Source organism: Coregonus clupeaformis, chromosome 18 (genome assembly GCF_020615455.1).
Source record: "Coregonus clupeaformis isolate EN_2021a chromosome 18, ASM2061545v1, whole genome shotgun sequence".
NCBI classification, from domain to species: Eukaryota; Metazoa; Chordata; class Actinopteri; order Salmoniformes; family Salmonidae; genus Coregonus; species Coregonus clupeaformis.
In genome coordinates this window covers 52827089-52843894 of record NC_059209.1, presented here as the reverse complement: position 1 = coordinate 52843894, position 16806 = coordinate 52827089, and positions in this window count along the sequence as shown.

Here is a 16806-nt window from a genome sequence, read left to right as displayed (position 1 = left end):
ACTACATCCAATTTGCTGAGTAGAGTGTTGGAGGCTATTTTGTAAATGACATAGCCGAAGTCAAGGATCGGTAGGATAGTCAGTTTTACGAGGGCATGTTTGGCAGCATGAGTGAAGGAGGCTTTGTTGCGAAATAGGAAGCCGATTCTAGATTTAACTTTGGATTGGAGATTCTTAATGTGAGTCTGGAAGGAGAGTTTACAGTCTAACCAGACACTTAGGTATTTGTAGTTGTCCACATACTCTAGGTCAGACCGTCAGAGTAGTGATTCTAGTCGGGTGGGCGGGTGCCAGCAGCGTTCGATTGAAGAGCATGCATTTAGTTTTACTAGTGTTTAAGAGCAGTTGGAGGCTACTGAAGGAGTGTTGTATGGCATTGAAGCTCGTTTGGAGGTTTGTTAACACAGTGTCCAATGAAGGGCCAGATGTATACAAAATGGTGTCGTCTGCGTAGAGGTGGATCTGAGAGTCACCAGCAGCAAGAGTGACATCATTGATTTACACGGAGAAAGAGTCGGCCCAAGAATTGAACCCTGTGGCACCCCCATAGAGACTGCCATAGGTCCAGACAACAGGCCCTCCGATTTGACACATTGAACTCTATCTGAGAAGTAGTTGGTGAACCAGGCGAGGCAGTCATTTGAGAAACCAAGGCTATTTAGTCTGCCAATAAGAATGCGGTGGTTGACAGAGTCGAAAGCCTTGGCCAGGTCGATGAAGACGGCTGCACAGTACTGTCTATTATCGATCACAGTTATAATATTGTTTAGGACCTTGAGCGTGGCTGAGGTGCACCCATGACCAGCTCGGAAACCGGATTGAGTGTCACCCCCTTTGAAGAGGTGGATGACCGCGGCAGCTTTCCAATCTCTGGGGATCTCAGACATTACGAAAGAGAGGTTGAACAGGCTAGTAATAGGGGTTGCGACAATTTCGGTGGCTAGTTTTAGAAAGAAAGGCTCCAGATTGTCTAGCCCAGATGATTTGTAGGGGTCCAGATTTTGCAGCTCTTTCAGAACATCAGCTGTCTGAATTTGTGTGAAGGAGAGGGGGGCATGGGCAAGTTGCAGCGGAGGGTGCAGAGCTGGTGGCCGGAGTAGTGGTAGCCAGGTGGAAAGCATGGCCAGCCATAGCAAAATGCTTGTTGAAATTCTTCTTGGGGATGAAGCTACAAGCTTGGCACACCTGTATTTGGGGAGTTTATCCCATTATTCTCTGCAGATCCTCTCAAGCTCTGTCAGGTTGGATGGGGAGCATCGCTCCACAGCTATTTTCAGGTCTCTCCAGAGATGTTCCATCGAGTTCAAGTTTGGGCTCTGGCTAGGCCACTCAAGGACATTCAGAGACTTGTCCCAAAGCCACTCCTGCATTGTCTTGGCTGTGTGCTTAGGGTTGTTGTCCTGTTGGAAGGTGAACCTTCGCCCCAGTCTGAGGTCCTGAGTGCTCTGGAGCAGGTTTTCATCAAGGATCTCTCTGTTTCTCATGGTCTGAGTCCTTTAGGTGCATTTTGGCAAACTCCAAGCAGGATGTCATGTGCCATTTACTGAGGAGTGGCTTCCGTCTGGCCACTCTACCATAAAGGCCTGATTGGTGGAGTACTGCAGAGATGGTTGTCCTTCTGGAAGGTTCTCCCATCTCCACAGAGGAACTCTGGAGCTCTGTCAGAGTGACCATTGGGTTCTTGATAATCTCCCTGACCAAGGCCCTTCTCCCCCGATTGCTCAGTTTGGCCAGGCGGCCAGCTCTTGGAAGAGTCTTGGGAAGCCAGATAAAGTACATATTTGTTTTTTTACCAAGAACAAACAACACTTTGCATGTGAACACTAAATCCTACATCATTCCTCCACGTTCTTGAAATATGTCACTTTGTTTTGTGCTGACTTTGCAGTGGGCTTTGAACGGGGCATCCGGCTCACGCCCGAAGGTAGCCCGGTTTTCAAAACAATCACTTTTCTCCCGGTGCAATCTCCGCCCACCCGGGCCAGCTTAATCAAATCCCCTCATTGTAATATCGCTGTAACCCTCAGCTACAGGAATTGGCATATAGGTGATTGAGAGAGCACATGAGGGCTACATCCCAATTCTTCACCATTCTCTTATGGTGTGCACTTGCAAACTCCTCATCATGGAAGTATGCAAGTGCACACTTCGGGAGAAAGGAGGAGAATCGGACACAACTCAGCAACATGACAGTAACTCTGCAACAAGTCCAACTCATTTGAGTACTGCCTATGAGGAGAAAATGTGCTCCACACGGTCTGTTCACGGTGTGTGACACAATGTGTCTTTGGGTTGCACAATCACTGCCAAGTAATGACTTGCAAACATACAGTACACAGTATCTACCTGTATGCTTGCAACCTCTGCCTCCTATCTATACAAGTACTGGGATACTTAAAGGCGCTGCATGGTCAGTCCGCGTCTGCATTGGCCGTGCAGCATTTACGGTGATACGGCCTCTGCAGAAGTCAGGGCATTCATACTTCTTGTGTTTCGCGAAGCAGCGCAGAGCTGTTGAGCAGAGTTGTTGTGAAGGAAGTTGTCAAGGAAGTGAGTTTGTGTTTATACAGGACCTCCCGCCCCCACCTACCGTCAACCAATCATGTCAATGCGGAGCTATACAGAGCTATACAGAGCCCTTTGCATTGTTACAACATTTGGGAGGCGCACGGTGATGCGGTACGGAGCACAATTTGGCCTCTGCATGCCTCCGGAGGCTCCGCGATTGCATCACACCCTCCATACAGAGCCTTCGACCACATTTTCGGATCAAGCATAAATTGGCTTTTACTTGTACATGTGCTCATTGCTCAGTGAAGATGCCCTCCAGTGTTGTCTGCCACTACTCTCCTGCAGCCACATCTGGAACTCCTAAACAGACAGAAAGACATGCTGACACAGACAGACAGACAGAGACACAGGCACACACAGTGTGAGATATGGGCAAAAAAAAAGAAACAAAAGCTAAACAAAATGTTGTATCGTACATGTGATGTTACACTATATAGTCTGATGACATGCTTTCAGAAAAGTCCCTTGTTTTTGAATAGCCACATATAATTAGTGATCCCCTCTAGAGTAACTTTAGCGTACCATAGCATGCTAGCTATCTGTGGTAGAAACGAAATAACAATGCTAGTTTTCCAGCTAATTGTTTCAATGCGCCTTCCAAATGTGCCTTCCAAAGACCAGGGAGGTTTTTCAATGCCTCGCAAAGAAGGGCACCGATTGGTAGATGTGTAAAAAAAAAAGCAGATGCTGAATATCCTTTTGGGCATGGTAAAGTTATTAATTACACTTTGGATGGTGTTTCAACACACTCAGTCACTACAAAGATACAGGTGTCCTTCCTAACTCAGTTGCCAGAGAGAAAGGAAACTGCTCAGGGATTTCACCATGATGGCCAATGGTGATTTTGAAACAGTTACAGAGTTTAATGGTTGTGATATGAGAAAACTGAGGATGGAACAACAACATTGTAGGTACTCCACAATACTAACCTAAATGACAAGAGTGAAAAGAAGGAAGCCTGCACAGAATGAAAATATTCCAAAACATGCATCCTGTTTGCAACAAGGACCTTAAGGAATATTGCAAACGAATGTGGCAAAGAAATTAACTTTCTGTCCTGAATACAAAGCATTATGTTTGGGGCAAATCCAGCACAACACATCACTGAGTACCACTATTCATATTTTCAAGCATGGTGGTGGCTGCATCATGTTATGGGTATGCTTGTCTTCAGCAAGGACTAGGGAGTTGTTTAGGATAAAAATAAATGGAATAAAGCTACTGTAAGTGCAGGCAAAATCCTAGAGGAAAACCTTTTTCAGTCTTCTTTCCAACAGACACAGAGACAAATTCACCTTTCAGCAGGACAATAACCTAAAACACAAGGCCAAATCTACACTGGAGTTGCTTACCAAGACAACATTGAATGTTCTTTAGTGGCGTAGTTACCGTTTTGACTTAAAATGGCTTGAAAATCTATGGCAAGACTTGAAAATGGCTTTCTATCAATAATCAACAACCAACTTGACAGAGCTTGAATATTTTTTATTTATAATAATGGGAAAATATTGTACAATCCAGGTGTGCAATGCTCTTAAGAGATTTACCCAAAAAGACTCACAGCTGTAATCGCTGCCAAAGGTGTTTCTAACATGTATTGTCTCAGGGGGTTGAATACTTATCTAATCAAGATATATTAGTATATATTTTTAACAAATGTTAGATATTTTTTCCCACTTTGACATTACAGAGTGTTTTGTGTAGATCATTTACCAAAAATGACAATTAAATCCATTCTAATCCCACTTTGTAACACAATAAAATGTGGAAAAAGTCACCCACTGTCACGACTTTCTCCGAGGCTGCCTCCTCTCCTTGTTCGGGCAGGCTTCGGCGTTCATCGTCACCGGCCTTCTAGCCACTGCCACTCCTCATCTCATCATTCCATTTGTTTTGTCTTGTTTATTGCACACACCTGGTTCATATCCCGTCATCAGTACCTGTATAAGTGTTCCCTCTGCCCCCTTGTCTTTGTGTGTGATTGTTTTTTGTGAGGATCATGAAGCTCGGGTGAGCTCCTTGTATTTTGTATCGCCGGGTTATTTTCCCCGTGTGCCTTGTTGGTTCCAGTGCGCCTGTTTTGCGTACTAGACTGTTTTGATGCATTTCTACGTAACTCTGTATTCCGGAATAAATCCTGTTATCCTCCTGCGCCTGACTCCTTTAAATCACCCATCACACCCACACCGTGATGAAAGTGACCTTATGGAAAGTTAAATCATGTCCTCCGTCTCTCTTGCTCCCCTCCTCTCTGTTACTCCTCTCCTCTGTCTCTCTTGCTCCCCTCCTCTCTGTTACTCCTCTCCTCTGCCTCTTAAATCACATTTTATTTGGTCATGTTTAGCAGATGTTATCGCAGGTGCAGTGAAATTAAGAAATATCAGAATGAGCAATGTCAAAGTCCGGAATACAAATATATATATGTACTGGATATCTCATATATCTCGTAGGGACGTTGGATGTTGGAGTAGCTTTAAGGGCAGTAATTAGCAAGAGACAGCAGGATCAGGTGCAAAATAGTGTCCAGTTTGTTAACAGAGAAAAGGTGGATCCCGGTGAATGACGAAATCCAATGAATATTTACATAATCTACAAAAGGTATTTACAAAATGAACAGACTCAAAATACAGGTTTGAATATAAATCAAAACCTAAGCCTCAATCAGGCCTACCCTGCCAAACCAACTATATCAGGTTGGGGTATACCAGGCTATGGATCGCCTCCCCACACAGCTCACATACCAGAACAAAACATATTAGTTATGGAGCCGTGCACCCATTACGCACGACAAGACATGGAGCTCCGAGGCACGCAAACTTCAAACACAGAACACATTACAATATGGAAATATACAAACTTCTTTCCCGTCAGTGTAGGAAGTGTTCATGTGCACCTGAACATCGCATCCACTTGGAGGATTGCAAAATGGTTAATTACTGCATTTAAATATGAAACTGAAATGCGTCACAATGCAACTCGACAAAACATTTCCTCTACACATAATTAGCCTTGCACACACTAAATACCAATGATACTGGCAAAATAGGAAAATAACAACAGTATATAATATACATTTAGGAGAAATTAATGACTATGATATGATATGATATGGGAAAACATGAACGCGCTAAACTATTTATAAGGGGAATTAAATTATGCGTGTTCGTGAGGAGAGCTACTGAGTCAGCTTCATCACAGTATATAATGGTGTGTATAGACAGTATGGACAGTATATAATGGTGTGTATAGACAGTATGGACAGTATATCATGGTGTGTATAGACAGTATGGACAGTATATAATGGTGTGTATAGACAGTATGGACAGTATATAATGGTGTGTATAGACAGTATGGACAGTATATAATGGTGTGTATAGACAGTATGGACAGTATATAATGGTGTGTATAGACAGTATGGACAGTATATCATGGTGTGTATAGACAGTATGGACAGTATATCATGGTGTGTATAGACAGTATGGACAGTATATAATGGTGTGTATAGACAGTATGGACAGTATATGAAAAGGAAAGGTGTGTACAGTAACAGTCGCTAAATTCAGGGCAGGGAACTGGGCAGACTATTGGTGACTATTTAACAGTCTGATGGTCTGGAGATAGAAGCTGTTTTTCAGTCTCTCGGTCCCAGCTTTGATGCACCTGTACTGTCTCCGCCTTCTAGATGGTAGTGGGGTGAACAGGCTGTCGCTCAGGCGGCTGAGTTCCTTGATTATATTCTTGGCCTTCCTGTGACACCGGGTGCTGTAGATGTCATGGAGTGCAGGCAGTGTGCCCCCGGGGATGCGTTGGGCTGACCGCACCACCCTCTGGAGAGCCCTGCAGTTGCGGACAGAGCAATTGCCATACCAGGTGGTGATACAGCCCAACAGGATGCTCTCAGTGGTGAATCTGTAGAGGTTCGTGAGGGGCCAAGCCAAATTTCTTCAGCCTCCTGAGGTTGAAGAGGTGCCGTTGCGCCTTCTTTACCACACTGTCTGTGTGGATGGACCATTTCAGGTTATCAGTGATGTGCACGCTGAGGAACTTGAAGCTTTTCACCCTCTCCACTGCAGACCCGTTGATGTGGATGGGGGCATGCTCTCTCTGCTGTCTCCTGAAGTCCATGATCAGCTCCTTCATTTTGTTGATGTTGATTATTTTCCTGGCACATCTCTGCTAGGACCTCCTCCCTGTAGTCTGTCTCGTCGTTGTTGGTAATCAGGCCTACCACTATTGTGTCATCAGAAACTTGATGATTGAGCCATGTAGTCATGGGTGAACATGGAGTACAGGAGGGGGCTGAGCACGCACCCTTGTGGGGGCCCACGTGTTAAGGATCAGCGTGGCGGAGGTGTTGTTGTCTACCTTCACCCCCTGGGGTCGGCCCATCAGGAAGTCCAGGACCCAGTTGCACAGGGCGGGGTTCAGACCCAGGGCCCCAAGCTTAGTGATGAGCTTGGAGGGGACTATGGGAAAGGGGGAAAGGGGATACCTGAATGCATTCAACCAAAATGTGTTTTCTGGATTTAACCCAACCCCTCTGAATCAGAGAGGTGCGGGGGGCTGCCTTAATCGACGTCCACATCATCGGTGCCCAAATAGAGCTGAGCTGTTGTCGATGAACAGCATTCCTACATAGGCATTCCTGTTGTCCAGATGGGAGGGCAGTGTGCAGTGCAATGTCATTCTGTCATCCGTGGATCTGTTGGGGAGGTATGCAAATTGTAGTTGATCTAGGGTGTCGGGTAAGGTGGAGGTGATATGATCCTTAACTAGCCTCTCAAAGCACTTCATGATGACAGAAATGAGTGCTACGGGACGATAGTCATTTAGTTCAATTACCTTTGCTTTCTTGGGTACAGGAACAATGGACATCTTGAAGACAATAGACCAGCACGTGGTCATTGCAGCCTTCCTGATCAAGTTCAACATGTGTGTGAAAGCCACAGACAAGTGGGCCTTCAACCATCTCCACGAGGCGGCTCAGAAGGGCTATACTCAGCTGTGTGCTCTACTGCTCTACTTTTTTAGCAGCAGAGGTAAAAACAAACAGACGCATTTTGGCAGCAACCTTGGGCAGCGTTTGGAGAACAGTAGACATCCACCCATATTTGTAGATGACATCACACTTTAGTACTGCTTCTGAGAGGAGGTGATAGAGAAACATTGCTGTTACAGAGAGAGGCATATTATATCCATGCCTTACAAACAGAGAAGCCTTAATGAAGAACTCCTGTTCTTTGTTTATTATTATTTATATTTTTAAGCTCTTGTGGAAAACAGTTGAAAATGTATGTAAATAATGTACAGTATGTACATAATGAATATAAATAATGATTGTTAAAAAAGAATGAAGCAGTACTACAATGTGACGTCTATTGTTCTCCAAATGCTGACGAAGGCTGACGCCAAAATGCATGTTTGTTTTGACCTTTACTGCAAAGAAATAAGACATTAAAACGGAAAGAATATTTCAGTGAGTGCGGGTTTTTCCTTTCTTCCAGTATATGCCTTTTGAACACGGCACCCAAACATTATTGGGGACTACTGTCACGCCCTGACATAGTTGGTTTGGTCAGGGTGTGAATATCTATGTGTAGATCTAGGTTATCTATGTCTATGTTGGCCGGGTGTGGTTCCCAATCAGAGGCAGCTGTCGATCGTTGTCTCTGATTGGGGATCATACTTAGGTAGCCATTTTGCCTACCTATGTTGTGGGATCTTGTTTCAGTTTGGCTTGTTGGATGTTTATCCTTTTGAACTTCACGTTCTGTTGGATTTTGTTATTTTGTCGGTGTTTATATAATAAACGACTATGTACGCATACCACGCTGCACCTTGGTCCAGTCCTTTACACGACGAACGTGACAACTACAAACATTTGAGCTGAGCACACCAATTTCTCTTTATAAAATGAAGTGTTACCATCAGTTTTCTCTGATAATTCTCAACATAAACAAGAGAGCTCTCATGTTTTTTGCTCAAAATGCTAGACAGTGAATATATACATGTGTTATATTTTTCTAGTTGCACAACTGTGTCTGACTTACAATTACGTAGTCTGCTCACATTCAATATATTTTGATACACATGGCTAGGGAAACCCCTTACCACCCAGTAACTCTCCGTCTGACCACATCCTACTCCTTCCTCAGGCTGATGATATCCGTGCCCTGTTGATGGACACTATGCCCCCAGACACAGAGAAGAGGGATCAGACACAGACACAGCTCATCAAACTGTCCAATTTCAGAAGGGGACAACAGACATTACTGAATCGGCTCTTGATTCGACCCAGTTGCCACCCAGCTGAACAGACTGACGTTTTAATGCATAAATAGCTATTGTATTTTAACATTTTGTTTGTATTTCTTAGAAGCTGGCAGCTGTTCTGAGGTTCAAACAGTTTCATTATGTTTAATATCTTCTCATAATTAGTTATCAGTTATTACATATGAAAAGATTAGCTGTGGAATATTCCACTCTATTAGGATATTATTATATTATTGCTTTATAACTCTCCAACAAATCTGTAATCATATCCTGTAGTCGTGTAAAGTGGAGTGCCTCCTCCACCAGTCCCTCAGGACTGCAATGTTAATTCTCTTATAAGCTAAGGTGAACTGATGGACAGTGGCCCAGCAGTAGTCAGTATGTAACCTGACACCACTGGAGGTCTTGGTGGTATTTGTGTAGAACAAGAAAGAAAAGTAGACGGCCAGTACGATGCAGAACACTTTAGTGAACTATTTACAGATAACATATACAAAATAATCCATAGAAGTAGGAGCAGATCAGCCTATAGTTTACATCAGGATGTACAACTTTCCACTTCTGTACGTTCTGTACGTCTGTGCAGTTGGGTGGAGATATGCTTGGCGTCCCTATTCTGACACAACGAGGACTCTTTGTACAGTGGTTCCAGTTCCAAATACAGTAGTTAAGTGCCACTGAAAAACCATGTGGGCGTGACTACCTGCCCTTGCAATTTAGTGCAAATTTGTACAACACATTTGGGGGCGGCTGTAAAAACGGCCACAGTCAGGTATGGTATGTATCTATTAGGGGTTGGAAAATATTTGTTTAGTTCCATTAAACTATTCCAACCAGCAAAATAAAGTTCCTCACCGCTTCTAATCCAAAGAAGTACCGGTTCATATTGTTCCTTTCTGTTTCTTTTTAAACCTCGAAATATATTGAAATTGGATCCAATCAAGCGCCATCCACAGGGTATGGCATGGCGTTGCAAAATGGGAGTGATAGCCTTCCTACAAGATCCCTTTTACCCTGTACAAATCTCCCAATGTACTACCACCAAAGCACCCCCAGACTATCACATTGCCTCCACCATGCTTGACAGATGGCATCAAGCACTCCTCCAGCATCTTTTCATTTGGTCTGCGTTTCACAAATGTTCTTCTTTGTGATCCGAACACCTCAAACTTCGATTTGTCTGTCCATAACACTTTTTTCCAATCTTCCTCTGTCCAGTGTCTGTGTTCTTTTGCCCATCTTAATCTTTTCTTTTTATTGGCCAGTCTGAGATATGGCTTTTTCTTTGCAACTGTGCCTAGAAGGTCAGCATCCCTGAGTCGCCTCTTCACTGTGGACGTTGAGACTTGTGTTTTGCGGGTACTATTTAATGAAGCTGCCAGTTGAGGACCTGTGAGGTGTCTGTTTCTCAAACTAGACACTCTAATGTATTTGTCCTCTTGCTCAGTTGTGCACCGTGGCCTCCCACTCCTCTTTCAATTCTGGTTAGAGCCAGTTTGCACTGTTCTGTGAAGGGAGAAGTACACAGCGTCATACAAGATCTTAATTTTTTTGCCAATTTCTCGCATGGAGTATCCTTAATTTCTCAGAACAAGAATAGACTGACGAGTTTCAGAAGAAAGTTATTTGTTTCTGGCCATTTTGATTCTGTAATCGAACCTACAATTGCTGATGCTCCAGATACTCAACTAGTCTCAAGAAGGCCAGTTTTATTTCTCCTTTAATCAGCACAACAGTTTTCAGCTAACATAATTGCAAAAGGGTTTTCTAATGATAAATTAGCCTTTTAAAATGATAAACTTGGATTAGCAAACACAAGGTGCCATTGGAACACAGGACTGATGGTTGCTGATAATGGGCCTCCGTATGCCTATGTAGAAATTCCATAAAATAGCCATTTACAACATTAACAATGTCTACACTGTATTTCTGATCAATTTGATGTTATTTTAATGGACAAAAAAATTGCTTTTCTTCCGAAAACAAGTGACCCCAAACTTTTTTACGGTAGTGTATTTTTCTGTACATTTAGCTCGACATTAAACTACTTCACCAATCAGTGTGGATAGAGCTGCTTGTTGTGGAGCGATTTACTCTGTATAGGAAAGTCGTTAAGAACAAATTGTATTTTGCCGTAACATAATGAAAGACAAACAGGGTGTGAGATGCAAGTGACATTTTGAGGGTGAGGAGAGAGTGAGAGAGGATGGAGGAAGCTTGCCTTGATGCGCTGGGCATCTTATGACGTGCATTATCTGAATTAGGCCCACAGAATTATACCTACAGAGGTGTGGCTTCTTTGGAAGAACTTTGAATGTGTTTGAACTTCCGGGTTGGTTTAACGTTGGACCAGAGCAAACGCTAGCTAGATAGCTAACAAGCTTGTGTGTGCAGAGCAGCACTATAATTAAAAACACATCTTACCTTTTTGTAGTTAATAAATCCAATGTGAAACGTGATAACTCTAGTATCCTTAACCAGCATTTAAAATGTCAATCCATTCTTCTCTAATTAAACATCTCTCCCTAATTTCTGAATTACGCTTCTAATGTCATCAGTAGGCTACAGTAACCTACGCTTCAGAGGGGAGGGGCAGGTAGCCTACACACACACGCCCACTGGCAAAGATTTCCAGCTGGCAGGCAGACGCTGGAATAAGTTTCTGAGTGACAGAGTAAGGGCTTTGCATAGGCGCTTTGTTGCGATTTTTGTGGGACTGTAAAAAAATTCCTGGTACGTAAAATAACGTTATTAACCGTATCCTATGCTTTTAAAATAATGCACCTCTATGCACCCCTAGTTTGTGCCTTTAGTTAGAATGCCTGACGACAGCTCCTCAGTCAATCACCCTACGTTTCTGACCAATTAGAGACATTCTCTTTCATTTGTAAGTTCCGCCTCCAGCCAGTGAGTTGCGGTATTTTACATATTATTGTGTATTATAATATGCCTATTTCTACCGTTGTAGAACCACTATCTACAGTTATTCATTGATGTCAGAGTGGTGTCAGCTATGTGTGTGTGTGGATCCTTCCTGTCAATTAAACCGCCTTACCTGGACATTCTGACTCCTCATTGTTCTGGACAGACATTCTGTAGTGGATACTACCGGCCTAATAACAGCATCTACGTTTTTCTCTATTTGTAATGGTCCTTTGAATCTACAAACCTAGCAATATTTTTCATACATAATGGCTTTCCATCACTGTATAAGATGAGGGAGGTGTGTGTTTATTCAGTCCCTTTCTTAGAAAGACGGTAAAAACAGAGTACAAAGACATCTTTTAGTCCATCAGACACACACACACACACACACACACACACACACACACACACACACACACACACACACACACACACACACACACACACACACACACACACACACACACACACACACACACACACACACACACACACACACACTCATCTCTCTGTCTGGGACTAAAGCAGCCACTCCCTCGGCCTAATGAGACAGATAATGATGTCTGAAAGGTAAATACAAACCAAAACAACAGGAACAAATAACAACAGCAAATGCTGGCTTCACCAAAACAAAGACATGAATGTGTCTCAGTAGTCTCCGTCTGGACTCCCTGCTGTGTCCGTCAAATAGAGGATATCATTCACCCATCCCCCTCAGTGTTTACTGCTATAACGTTATTATCATCATGTTTATATTTTCTCTGTATGAACCTTTCATGGGCTGTGGCCATTAGTGTGGTTGTCATGTCAGACTGTTAGTATGTGTATTTGTGTGTGATATTGAGACGTGTGTGTTTGTGTGGGCATGTTCGTGCGTATGTTTGTGTGTGTGTGTGCGTGACTGACTGAAACACAAGCGCATGGTACCACAATAATAACTCCCTGTCATCAGAGTGAGGGAGACAACTGTGACACTACACCCGTCACACACTCAAACCCATTACAATAAACATACTGTGGCGTCCTGTTCAGGATTCATTATTGTAACTACATGGTTTACCCACTTCAGATATAACACGATCCAAGCAACGGTTAGCAATGCTGGGCCTACTGTAGCCTAGTATGTATGTATACACACACTTACACACACTGTAATCATAACTACAGATACTAATCATAACTCCAGATATAACTGTAAATTATAATTAGACTGAGTAATATCTGAATTATAAGTTCAGAGAACCTTCACACCTCAAACGACACCATAGCTTCCTGTTATTCTACAGCTGTGAATGTGGCGAGGTAGGTGATTTCTGTGTTGTGTGTATGTGTGTGTGGGTGTTTAGTTCTAGTTCTGATATGTGAAGTTAATAAATCACCTTTAGAGAATGGGGAGGTGGAAGAAAGAGGAAATGAATTTAATCACCTCAACAGTTCCCCTGTACTGTATCAGCTAGAAAGAGAGAGAGAGGAGTGGATGGGTGTCAACTCAGTTCTCTACAACAGGTTTGTTCTCCGTAAAGATGTTCCCTATGTGACCCTTCACTGACCTGAACTGACCTGGCCCAACCCTGATCATGAGTAAACAAACCTCTCTGACAGTTACACATCATAAACCACATCCAGCATATTTCACAGGTGAAGAACAGAGCAGCAGGTGGACTAAATCACCTCAGACACGTGAGTTGTATCTTGTAAAGATGTTGAGGTTTTTGACCAGCGGTGTTATGTTTCTGCCATTCTTTGAAATAGAGAGTCTACTGTTATGAGTGGTGGTGTGAAGAACATGGTAAATCTGCAGGTGCTATGCTCTTGGCCGAATGCTCTGACCACATTACACACACACACACACTCACACTTTTGCCACCTCTGTACAGTCAAGGTAGATTGTGGTGTCCCGTCACAAGTTGTTCTCTCAGCATGCAGCAGGATGTGGTCTCAGAACTTCCTCTCAGAACAACACCTACTTCCTGTCAATTTGATAAATAAACGTGTGGCTTCGCACTCTAGCCCCAGAACACACACACACACACATGCACGCACACATGCACTGACACAGCCCTTGAAACACTGCCAGTAAGAGATACGATCAACTCTAACGGTTTCTAGTATGCCATTGTATCTATGTATTTATTGAACACAAATCTGAAACATTTGCATGAGGTGGCCGACTAATCAGTCTTCTAATGTCGAGATGAATCCATGTCCTATTAGCCACATGAAGCAATAGCTCAATCCCAAATGAATGAATAAGGGCGGCAGGTATCTTAGTGGTTAAGAGCGTTGTACCAGTAACCGAAAGGTCGCTGGTTCTAATCCCCGAGCCGACTAGGTGAAAAACTGTCTGTGCCCTTGAGCAAGGCACTTAACCCTAATTGCTCCTGTAAGTCGCTCTGGATAAGAGCGTCTGCTAAATGACTAAAATGTAAAAATGTAAATGAAATGGGCTTGATGAAATCAGATGGTGCCTTGATCCTTGCTCTCTCCCCCCTTCCTCTCTTTCTCTCTCTCTCTGCAACCACAGAGGAGCGTTGGCTGTTTCCACATAAAAGCTGAAGCGTTTGGTAAAGTGGTTTAGAATAAGATTCACTTTCATCTCCTATAGATCTGGCCTGAGGATACAGACATTTAATACCATGTTATACTCTAGAGGATGGAGAGACAGGGGAGGGAGATACACAGGCAGTCCTTGGCTCTGTGGAGTTATTTGTAGAGTCCATAGAGTGTGTGTGTGTGTGTGTGTGTGTGTGTGTTTGTGTGGTGATTCATCCTCAGAGTGTCAGTTTGAGTAGTGAGTAAGCGGGAAGAATTGCAGCGCCTCTCACTAGTCAGTCTGACAATGACAAGTACTGTAGATACATCTACAGACATCTATTGTCCAACTGGTTCACAATAATCAATAAAACACACATTCAAGCTATGTAAAGGTATACCATGCTCAGGAAATACAATGGTAACACTTGAAACAAACATGATGGATGGACCAAATAAACATGACTATGCACCACTTAGATGTACATTTGGAAATGAATTAAAAAGCCTCAATCCTCTCTGTCTCTACCTACCCAATAGTAATTCAGTATTTACAGTTTAAGATGGAAACGGTTCCCCTTGGATATGCCAGTATCTGGTATCCATGGTAACGCATCCAAAAGCAAAATACTACTGTGTGTGTGTCAGTGTGTTGGTGTTCTGGTGTGTGTATGTAAAAATCATACAATGTGCATTGATTGGTTGTCTAGGGAGCAGCTGTTGACCTCTTATTCTCAGAGGCCTGTCTGTACCCTCACACATACACATACACACACACACACACATCAGCGCTATAATACTGGCCCCACACCCATAACCAGAGAAATTAGCTGATGATGGACCATAAACAGTTCTGCTTTAGCATTGTTATGACAACACTGCCAATGAAACATTTATAGAGGGAATGAATGCAAAAACACAAACACACACACATAAACAGTCAGTCTGTCAGACTAGGGTGGGATTGGCGCCGGAGGGGATGGCTGCCGTTTTACGGGCTCCTAACCAACTGTGCTATTTTGTTAGCTTTTCGCATTGTTTGTAACTTATTTTGTACATAATGTTGCTGCTACTGTCTCTTATGACCGAAAAGAGCTTCTGGACATCAGAACAGCGATTACTCACCTCGAACTAGACAAATATTTTTTATTTAATGAGTCCGACGTGAAGGATATACTGCTTCCCAGAGACCAGGCCCAAATCCCCATCATTCGCGTGAAGAAAAGACGGAAATACAGGGGGCGGAGATCGGGGTGCCTTGAGAATTTGTCGGAGACTGGGTAAACTGGTAAAAAACTGGATGATCTACGATCGAGACTATCCTACCAACAGGACATTAAAAACTGTAATATCTTATGTTTCACTGAGTCGTGGCTGAACGACGACACGGATAATATAGAGCTGGCTGGGTTTTCCGTGCATCGACAGGACAGAGTAGCTACGTCTGGTAAGACGAGGGGTGGGGGTGTGTGTCTATTTGTCAATAACAGCTGGTGCGCGATGTCTAATATTAAAGAAGTCTTAATGTATTGCTCGCCTGAGGTAGAGTACCTCATGATAAGCTGTAGACTACACTATCTACCAAGAGAGTTTTCATCTATATTATTCGTAGCCATCTATTTACCACCACAAACCGATGCCAGCACTAAGACCGCACTCAACGAGCTGTATAAGGCCATAAGCAAACAATAAAATGCTCATCCAGAAGCGGCGCTCCTAGTGGCTGGGGACTTTAATGCAGGCAAACTTAAATTACCTCATTTCTACCAGCATGTCACATGTGCAAAAGGGAAAAAAACTCTAGACCACCTTTACTCCACACACAGAGATGCATACAAAGCTCTCCCTCGCCCTCCATTTGGAAAATCTGACCATAATTATATCCTCCTGATTCCTGCTTACAAGTAAAAACTAGAGCAGGATGTACCAGTGGTCAGATGACGCGGATGCTATGCTACAGGACTGTTTTGCTAGCACAGACTGGAATATGTTCCGGGATTCATCCAATGGCATTGATGAGTATACCACCTCAGTCACCGGCTTCATCAATAAGTGCATCGACAACGTTGTCCCCACAGTGACCGTACGTACATATCCCAACCAGAAGCAAACTATTACGGACTACAAATGGGGACTACAAATGGGGGGTCAAAAGGGAAACCCAGCTGCGAGCTGCCCAGTGACGCAAGCCTACCAGATGAGTTCAATGTATTTTATGCTCGCTTCGAGGCAAGCAAAACTGAAGCATGCATGAGAGCACCAGCTGTTCCGGACGAATGTGTGATCACACTCTCCATAGCCGATGTGAGCAAGACCATTAAACAGGTCAACATTCATTCACAAGGCCACGGGGCCAGACGGATTACCAGGACGTGTACTCAGAGCATGCGTGGACCAACTGGCAAGTGTCTTCACTGACATTTTAAACCCCTCCCTGACCGAGTCTGTAATACCTACATGTTTCAAGCAAACCACCATAGTCCCTGTGCCAAGAAAGCGAAGGTA